General features: G+C 46.5%; 1 protein-coding gene across 17 annotated transcripts in view; it reads left to right on the top strand.

Moving 5' to 3' along the window:
- Window positions 1–9,029: 9,029 nt before the first annotated feature.
- Window positions 9,030–9,153, top strand: part of IPP (intracisternal A particle-promoted polypeptide) — a 47,831-nt gene continuing 47,707 nt past the window's right edge. For 16 of the 17 annotated variants that reach the window (XR_013409288.1, XR_013409379.1, XR_013409389.1 and 13 more), the window contains exon 1: window positions 9,030–9,086. The gene's annotated coding sequence lies outside the window, so the exon portion shown is untranslated. 17 annotated transcript variants of the gene reach the window in all.

Below are 9,153 nucleotides of genomic sequence, written 5' to 3' on the forward strand. Positions count from 1 at the left end.
GTCTTCCCCCTCTAGCTGCAATCCCCATCTTCTCCCATGCAGACCAAGAGAAACTAAATAAAATAGGAGCTAAGGAGAGCCCAAAGGGAAAGTGGGTACTAACAGATGGAAGGGAAATGCTGTCTAAACTCCTCATGAGGGAAGTATTGTCACAGCTTTATCAAGGAACTCACTGGGGTCCTCGAGCTATGTGCAATGCAGTCCTTAGGGTCTATGGGTGTGTAGGGATAGGCAAGTGGCGGATGGTTGCATAGTGTGCAGAAAAACTAATAAGCAAACCCTAAAGAGGCAACCTCCCAGGGGAAGAAACCCAGGGCTGTGGCCATTCTAAAGCGTCCAAGTTGACTCCACCACGATGCCCCCAATAGGCTGTCTCGAGTATTTGCTAGTCATAGTAGACCATCTCACCCACTGGGTAGAAGCCATCGCCTTCCCAAGCACAATAGCCAGCAATGTAGTGAAAGCCCTGTTGGAACATATCATACCCACGTTTGGACTAATAGAGAACACTGATTCGGACAATGGGACCCCACTTCACTGCACACATTATTAAGGGGCTAATCCAAGCACTAGGAATAAACGGGAATGTCATACTCCCTGGCACCTGCCCTCATCAGGGAAGGTAGAAAGAATGAATCAAACTCTAAAAAATCACTTAACCAAGGCCAGGTGCGGTGGCTCACGCCTGTAATCCCAGCACCTTGGGAGGCTGAGGCGGGCAGATTACCTGAGGTCAGGAGTTCAAGACCAGACTGGCCAACATGGTGAAACCCCATCTCTACTAAAAATACAAAAATTAGCCGGGCGTGGTGGCACATGCCTGTCATCCCACCTACTCAGGAGGCTGAGGCAGGAAGAATTGCTTGAGACTGGGAGATGGAGGTTACAGTGAGCCGATCATGCCATTGTACTCCAGCCTGGCCACAGAGTAAAACTCTGTCTCAAAAAAAAAAAAAAAAAAAAAAAAAAAAAGGCCGGGTGCGGTGGCTCAGGCCTGTAATCCCAGCACTTTGGGAGGCCAAGACGGGCGACAGGCAGATCACGAGGTCAGGAGATCGAGATCATCCTAGCTAACACGGTGAAACCCCATCTCTACTAAAAAATACAAAAAACTAGCCGGGTGAGGTGGCGGGCGCCTGTAGTCCCAGCTACTCGGGAGGCTGAGGCAGGAGAATGGCGTGAACCTGGGAGACGGAGCTTGCAGTGAGCTGAGATCTGGCCAGCCACTGCACTCCAGCCTGGGCGACAGAGCAAGACTCCGTCCCCCCCCAAAAAAATCACCTAACCAAATTAATCTTGGAAAACCAGTTACCATGGACAAAATGTCTTCCCATTGCCTTACTAAGAATCCAAACTGCCCCTTGGAAAGATCTTGGCCTGTCCCCTTATGAAATGCTATACGGGCTGCCTTATCTAAATTCCACTACTGACTTTCCTACATTTGAAACAAAAGGTCAGTTTCTCAAAAACTATATATTTGGTCTGTCTTCTACCCTTTCCTCCCTCATGACTCAAGGCCTCCTAGTGCAAACTCCACCCCTCGAATTCCTAGTTCACCAACACCAGCCTGAAGATCACGTCCTCATCAAAAGTTGGAAAGGGGGAAAGCTCAAACCAACCTGGGAGGGACCTTATCTAGTACTCCTAACCACTGAAACAGCAATCTGAATGGCCGAAAAAGGATGGACCCACCACACTTGAGTAAAAAACGCCCCACCCCTTGCAGAGTCATGGACCTTCACTCTAGGACCTATGGCCTTCAAACTAACATTCAAAAGGGTTTAATCCGTCTTTTTCTTCTGCCTTTAGCTACCCAAGGACATCCTATTGTCAATGTAACTCGATCACCCTCCCCCGAAACAATTATATTAGATGCCTGTCTTGTCATGCCCTGCGGGGGTCTCCAAAGTCAAAGACAGCTAGCCTCTTCAGAAAAGTACCTTTGTCCCTCTAGGATAAATTATACTGCCTACAAAACTAACTCTTGCACTGAACAGGCACAAACTTAGCATTGGTGGTTTTGCTATACTTGGGGAGATGTTATATGGACTACCAAGTATCAGGGTTGGACCTCCTCAGAGGGTTGCACTGCCCTAAAACCCTACCTCCACTTCACCAAAGGAACTACCCCCTCTTATTGCCAATCTCTTCATTAATACCCCTACCTCCACCAACCCTGCACCCACTTTAGAGTGCTTTTACGGCCTAGAAGCAGATGTCACTGGAAAGGACCCTATAGGCTTCTTTGAAATGCTCTTTGTTCCTCCTCCTCCATCTTCCACTGTTACCCCCTCCTCAAACCCACAAAATCAAACCATTTCTCGCCTCATGCCCAATGACAAAACCAAAGTAGCTATAGTAGAAGTCAAGGACTTAAAGCAAACCATAGCCATAGAAACCGGGTATCAAGACGTAAATGCCTGGCTGGAATGGATTAAATATTCTGTTGGCACCCTAAATAAAAGCGATTGCTGTGCTTGTGCAACGGGCGGGCCAGAAATCCAAATTGTTCCCCTCCCACTCGGATGGGCCAACCAACCAGGCATGGACTGTATGGTAGCTCTCTCTTCCAGTACCCCACAGCCTGGGGAAACAAGTCATGTGCCACTCTTTCAGTACGCTTCCGAAAGATCAGGAATCCTATGGGACAGCCGCCAAGGGCCATTCGACTTCCAGCTCTTGATGCCAATTTTACCTCGTGTCTCTCATGGCAAGGGGAAAATCTGACATTCCTTGGAAACATGATGGGATGTAGTGAGACTAAACTTTTTCAAACTTTTTTCAATCAGTTGGCCTTATCCATCCCCGAGTGGATGTGTGGTGGTATTGTGGGGGACCAATATTGGGTACACTGCCAAGTGACTGCAGCACTTGCACTCTGACCTAATTGGCCATCCCTTTCACCTTGGCATTGCATCAACCAGACAGGAAGCAGGTAACCCGAAGAAAAAGAGAAGTCCCAATAAATGGGTCCTTTGACCCTCACGTTTACATAGACAGCATTGTTGTCCTGTAGGGGGGTACCAAATGAATTCAATGCTTGAAACCAAATAGCTGCTGGGATCAAGACTATCTTATTCTGGTGGTCCACTATAAACAAAAATGTAGAATGGATAAATTATGTATACTACAATCAGCAGCGATTCATCAATTATACCAGAGATGCCATAAAAGGAATAACTGAACAATTAGGCCCTACCAGCTAGATGGTCTTGGAAAATAGAATAGCTCTTGACATGATGTTAGCCAAAAAAGGCGGAGTCTGTGTCATGATCGGGGTCCAGTGTTGTACTTTTATCCCTAAAGATACAGCCCCCGATGGGACAATCACAAAAGCCTTACAAGGCCTTACCACCCTAGCAAATGAAATGGCCGAAAACTCTGGAATAGACGACCCCCTTACGGGCCTGATGGAAAGGTGGTTTGGAAAATGGAAAGGACTCATGACCTCAATCTTTACCTCCCTTGCAATTGTTACAGGTGTACTCATCCTTGTGGGCTGCTGTATCATACCTTATATTCGTGGGTTAACCCCAAGGCTCATAGAAGCAGCTCTCACAAAAACCTCCCCTCCCTCTCCGTACTCAGATAAGCTCTTGCTCCTAGATAATCAAGAACAACAAAGCCAAATCCTGTTGAAGAACTTTGAAGAGGAAGAACTACAGAACAGAAGAGGGGAAATTGTTGGGACAACTAAGTTCCTCTTCAAAGACTCAACTTTCCGGTCGTAAGTTGTAAAAGTTGTAAATCAATCCTACCCGCCCCGCCTTCTTCTTTTCGCAAATTGTACATTTACCATATTTGGAAAAGTTTAAGTCTTAGCCAATCAGGATCAGCTTAGATTGTGCGGTCCAACCCCAGCCAATAGGGGAAGGACACAGAAACAGGAACTGCGTTAGGATTAAAAACTCCTTTCCTCCTTTGTTGGGTGTGCTCTTGTGATTGTAACAGGCCACAAGCAGCACTGTCCTGCAGAAGTAAAGCTGCCTTGCTGAGAAATTTTCTGTCTAAGTGCGGGTTTCTTTTGGCTATGCTGAGCACTTGTTTCCAACAGTAACACATACAATAAAAAATCCTCCTACAAATCAATACAAAAAAATGAATTTTGTTTTTCTTTTTTCTTCTTTTTTCTTGAGACAAAGTCTCACTCTGTCGCCCAGGCTGGAGTGCAGTAGCTGGGATCACAGGCTTCTGCTACCATGCCTGGCTAATTTTTTTGTATTTTTAGTAGAGGTGGGCTTTCGCCATGTTGGCCAGGCTGGTCTCGAACTCCTGACCTCAAGTTATCTGCCCACCTCGGCCTCCCAAAGTGCTGGGATTACAGGGGTGAGCCACGGCACCCAGCCCATTTTTGAAGTTGGTTTATTTTTTATGAAACCCCATCTGTACTAAAAATACAAAAAATTAGCCAGATGTGGTGGTGAAGACCTGTAGTCCTAGCTACTTAAGGGGGCGCTGAGGTGGGAGAAGTGCTTGAACCCAGAAGGTGGAGATTGCAGTGAACCAAAATCCTGCCACTGCGCTACAACCTGAGCTACAGAGTGAGACTCCATCTTAAAAAATAAATAAATAAATAAACAAATAATAAAAAATAAAAATGGGCAAAGGACATGAACAACCATTTTATAGAAAAAGAAACTTTGGCCAGGTGCAGTGGCTTATGCCTGTAATTCCAACACTTTGAGAGATGAGGCAGAAGGATCGCTTGAGACCAGGAGTTCAAGACAAGCCTGGACAACGCAGGGAGGTTTTTTGGTTTGTTTGTTTTGTAGAGACAGGATCTCCCTATGTTGTACAGGCTGATCTTGAACTCCTGGGCTCAAGCAACCCTCCCATCTAGGCCTCCTACAGTGAGGGGATTATAGGTGTGAGCCACTGCATCTGGCATACAAAATTTTAAAAAAAATATATATATATATATATATTAGCTGAGCATGGTGGCCTATGCCTGTAGTCCTAGCTACCGCTGGGGAGGGGAGGGTGTTGAAGGGAGCTGGGCAGGAAGATTGCTTGGGCTGAAGAGTTCCAGGCTGCAGTGAGTTGTGATCACACCACTGCCCTCCAGCCTAGGTGACAGAGCAAGACCCCATATCAGAAAAATAACAACAAAATAAAGAAATTTAATCAGCCTATGTCTTAGTCTGTTCTGGCTGCCCTAACAAGATACCATAGACTGAGTGGCTTAAACAACAGAAATTTATTTCTCAAAGTTTTAGAAACTGGGAAGTCCAAGATCAAGGTGCCAGTAGGGTAGGTTTCATTCTAAGGCCTCTTCTCTTGGCTTGCAGGCAACCATCATCTCACTATGTGCTCACATAATCTTTTGTTTCTCTGTGTGTGTGTGTGTGTGTGTGTGTGTGTGTGAGTGTGTGTGTGAGAGAGAGAGACAGAGACAGAGAGAGAAAGAGAGAGCGCAAGACAGAGCAAGTACACTCTGGCCTGTCTTCTTACAAGGACTCTAATCTCATGATGATCCCACCCTAATGACCTCATCTAACCCTAATGATCTCCCGAAGGCCCTATCTCCAAATACCATTACATTGGAGGCTAGGGCTTCAACATGTAAATTGTGGGGAGGACACAGTTTAGTCTAGACTAGCCTATAGATGAAGACTTGCTCTTTTGCCCAGGCTGGAGTGCAGTGGCACAATCTCAGTTCACTGCAACCTCTGCCTCCCAGGTCCAAGCAATTCTCCTGCCTTAGCCTCCAGAGTAGCTGGGATCACAGGCATGCACCACCATACCCAGCTAATTTTTTTTTTTTTTTGTACTTTTAGTAGAGCTGGGGTTTCACCATGTTGGCCAGGCTGGTCACCAACTCCTGACCTCAGGTGATCCACCTGCCTCAGCCTCCCCAAATACTGAGATCACAGCTGAGCCACTGTGCCTGGCCATCAGCCTATAAACATCTTTTTACTGACCAAGCTCATTAATGATCAGAGAATATAAATTAAAATAAAAGTGAGATAACATTTTATACCCACCAGATTATACAAAATCAAAACATCTGATGATATTAACTGTTGGCAAGGATGCAGAGCAAGAGAATTCTCATTCACTGCTGGTGGAAATGTAGGTTGGAACAGTTTGGATAAGAGTTAAGTGAAGTACTTTCTAATGAAATTGGTGATGAACATACCCTATGTTCCAGCAATTCTGCTCCTAGGTATATATGCTAAAGTATATAAAATAAAAATGTAGAGACTAGGCCAGGTGCCGTGGCTCATGCCTGTAATCCCAGCACTTTGGGAGGCCGAGGCAGGAGGATCACGAGGTCAGGAGATCGAGACCATCCTGGCTAACACAGTGAAACCCTGTCTCTACTAAAAATACAAAAAATTAGCTGGGCGTGGTGGTGGGCACCTATGGTCTTAGCTGCTTGGGAGGCTGAGGCAGGAGAGTGGCGTGAACCCGGGAGGCGGAGGTTGCAGTGAGCCAAGATCGCACCATTGCACTCCAGCCTGGTGACAGAGCGAGACTCCATCTCAAAAAAAATGCAGAGACTAATCTCTAAATGTAACACTTTATTTGGGAGGCAAGAATTACAATTCAAAGCATATGCAGACTGGGTGTTCTTTGGTTCACTGTTTGAGGTTTTACAAAAAGGAGAAAAGTTACATATGACTTTGAAAGAAAGTTCATTGGCACTAGGTAAGTTTTAGGTTGCTGGCAAGCTCTGATTGGTGAGTGACTGCGGTGGGTAAAACTAGTCCTTTGAGGCTGGGCTCAGTGGCTCAAGCCTGTAATCCCAGGACTTTAGGAGATTTAGGTGAGTGGATCACTTAAGCCTGGGAATTTAAGGCCAGCCTGGCAACATGATGAAACAAAAAAGACAAAAAAGACTCTCTACAAAAAAGACAAAAATTAGCTGAGCTTGCTGGTATGCACCTGTAGTTCCAACTATTTGGGAAGCTGAAGTGAGAGGATTGATTGAGTCCAGCAGGTCTAGGCTGCAGTGAGCCCCGCCCCAATCACACCACTGCACTCCAGCCTGGGTGACAGGGAGAGACGCTGTCAAAAAACAAAACAAAACAACAAACAATAACAACAACAACAAACCACCAAAAAACCAAACTAGTCTTTGAGTCATGGCAGTTTGTTTCAATAGCTATTGGGTAAAACTGGTGTCAGGTTACAACAGGCAGTTTCAGCAGCCAGGGTTGCAGAAAATTACATTCTTTGAGCAATGTAATGTGCCCTCAGTGCTTCCCCTCCCACTGTTTTCATTGGGTATGACAAGAATGACCCAATTTGTATGCTCAACTTTCACAGGCGTAATCCAGTAGTAAATCATGAAATTGATTTTAGTAGTGCTGAAGCATAATTTTCTGAAAAGTAAAATCATGACTCTCTTACAAATATAAAATGAATAGGTATCAAATATTTTATTCATCTTATTAACTTAGAAGGGAGCCAGTATGGTGTTTAGGAGTGTAGCATGAATTTGCTAAGAATCAGGAATGTTTAAATGAATTTGCTAAGAAGGCTAAAAATGGTTTAATATGCTACAGGTTAATAAAGCAATGTTTTGGTGTATATTTTCTACCAATGGGCAGAATTATTTTGAGTACTATCAGTTTTCTGGTAAAATAGTTTAGTCAATAGAAAGAGCTCCCTACGGATGCAAATCCTTCCAGCCTTACACTGAAAGGGCACCCAGAATTCTCTTTTCCTCATTTCCAAATCTTTGACAATGTTTGCTGACAATAGGTCCCTGTTAGCAGTTTTTGGTAATGAAAGAGAAAAGAAGAAATAGAAATATAGTGCACTGTGGGTTGTAAGTGTAAACGTAGTTTTGCGAAGATTTTGTTTCAGGCCAGGCACGGTGGCTCACACCTCCCAACACTTTTGGGGGCTGAGGCTGGCGGATCACTTGAGCCCAGGAGTTGGAGACCAGCCTGGTCAACATGGCAAAATCTTGTCTCTACTAAAAATACAAAAAATTAGCCTGGGAGTGGTGGCACAGGCCTGTAGTCCCAGCTACTCAGGAGGCTGAGGTGGGAGGATTGCCAGAGCCCAGGAAGTGGAGGCTAGAGTGAGCCGAGATGGCACTACTGCACTCCAGCCTCGGCGACAGAGCCAGGCCCTGTCTCATAAAAAGAGAAAGAAATACACGTTGGGAGGCCAAGGCGGGCGGATTACCTGAGGTCGGGAGTTTGAGACCAGCCTTACCAACATGGAGAAACCCTGTCTCTACTAAAAATACAAAATTAGCCAGGCATGGTGGCGCATGCCTGCAATCCCAGCTACTTGGGAGGCTGAGGCAGGAGAATCGCTTGAACCCAGGAGACAGAGGTTGCCGTGAGCCGAGATCGGGTCATTGCATTCATTCCAGCCTGGCCAACAAGAGCGAAAACTCCGTCTCGAAAAACAAAAATTAAAAACAAAGAAATAAAATTTTGTGTCAGATATATACATCTATATGTATAATCACAAGTATATATTGGGTTTGATGTAAAATATTTTTGTTCACCGTAGGCTGGAATCAAAACAGTTTGAAAGCCACTAATGTGACACGAGGGTCAACAGTGAAAAAACCTGGACTTTGAGTTCTTCCTTCCCCAAAATAAGCATCCCTTCAGTGCCAGGCTCAGTCATGCAGACTCAGAAAACGATTGGAGAGAACAGTAGAGAAGCACCGTGCCAGGTGTTCGGCGCGTCTCTCCTTAACACTGAGATCCACGGCCTTCCCGGGACACCACAAGAATCAAGAGTGCAAGCGGGATGGAAAGGGCGAGCCAGCTGGCCCCAGCAGGCAGGAGCAGAGGCTTGCAGCTAGGCTGTGGGTCCGCGGGGAAGCAAGCCGAAGCCCTGGGCCCCAACAGTGGGCACTGACAGGCTCCCGCGGCACCGCCACCTGCGAGCGGAAGAACCTCGCGCACGCGCAGTGAAAACCCAGGGGGCCGCAAAGCATCAGAAGCCCCTCCACCCGGCCCGGCTTCGCCTCCTGTCCTGGGGGCACTGCACGGCCCACTCACTCCCGCCTCGTCACCCCCGCCAGGTTTTCCCCGCCCTTTCCGGCCGGGGCTGGTCGCGATTGCGCGCGCAGGGCCTGAGCGGGCGTCGGAGGGAAGGGGAAGCGGCGGGTAAGGAGATCCTGCGTCCGGGCGCGTCTCTGACGGGGTTGGGAACTTTCTCTTATACTCTCTCCGG

This window comes from Macaca mulatta, chromosome 1 (genome assembly GCF_049350105.2).
Source record: "Macaca mulatta isolate MMU2019108-1 chromosome 1, T2T-MMU8v2.0, whole genome shotgun sequence".
Classification (NCBI taxonomy): Eukaryota; Metazoa; Chordata; class Mammalia; order Primates; family Cercopithecidae; genus Macaca; species Macaca mulatta.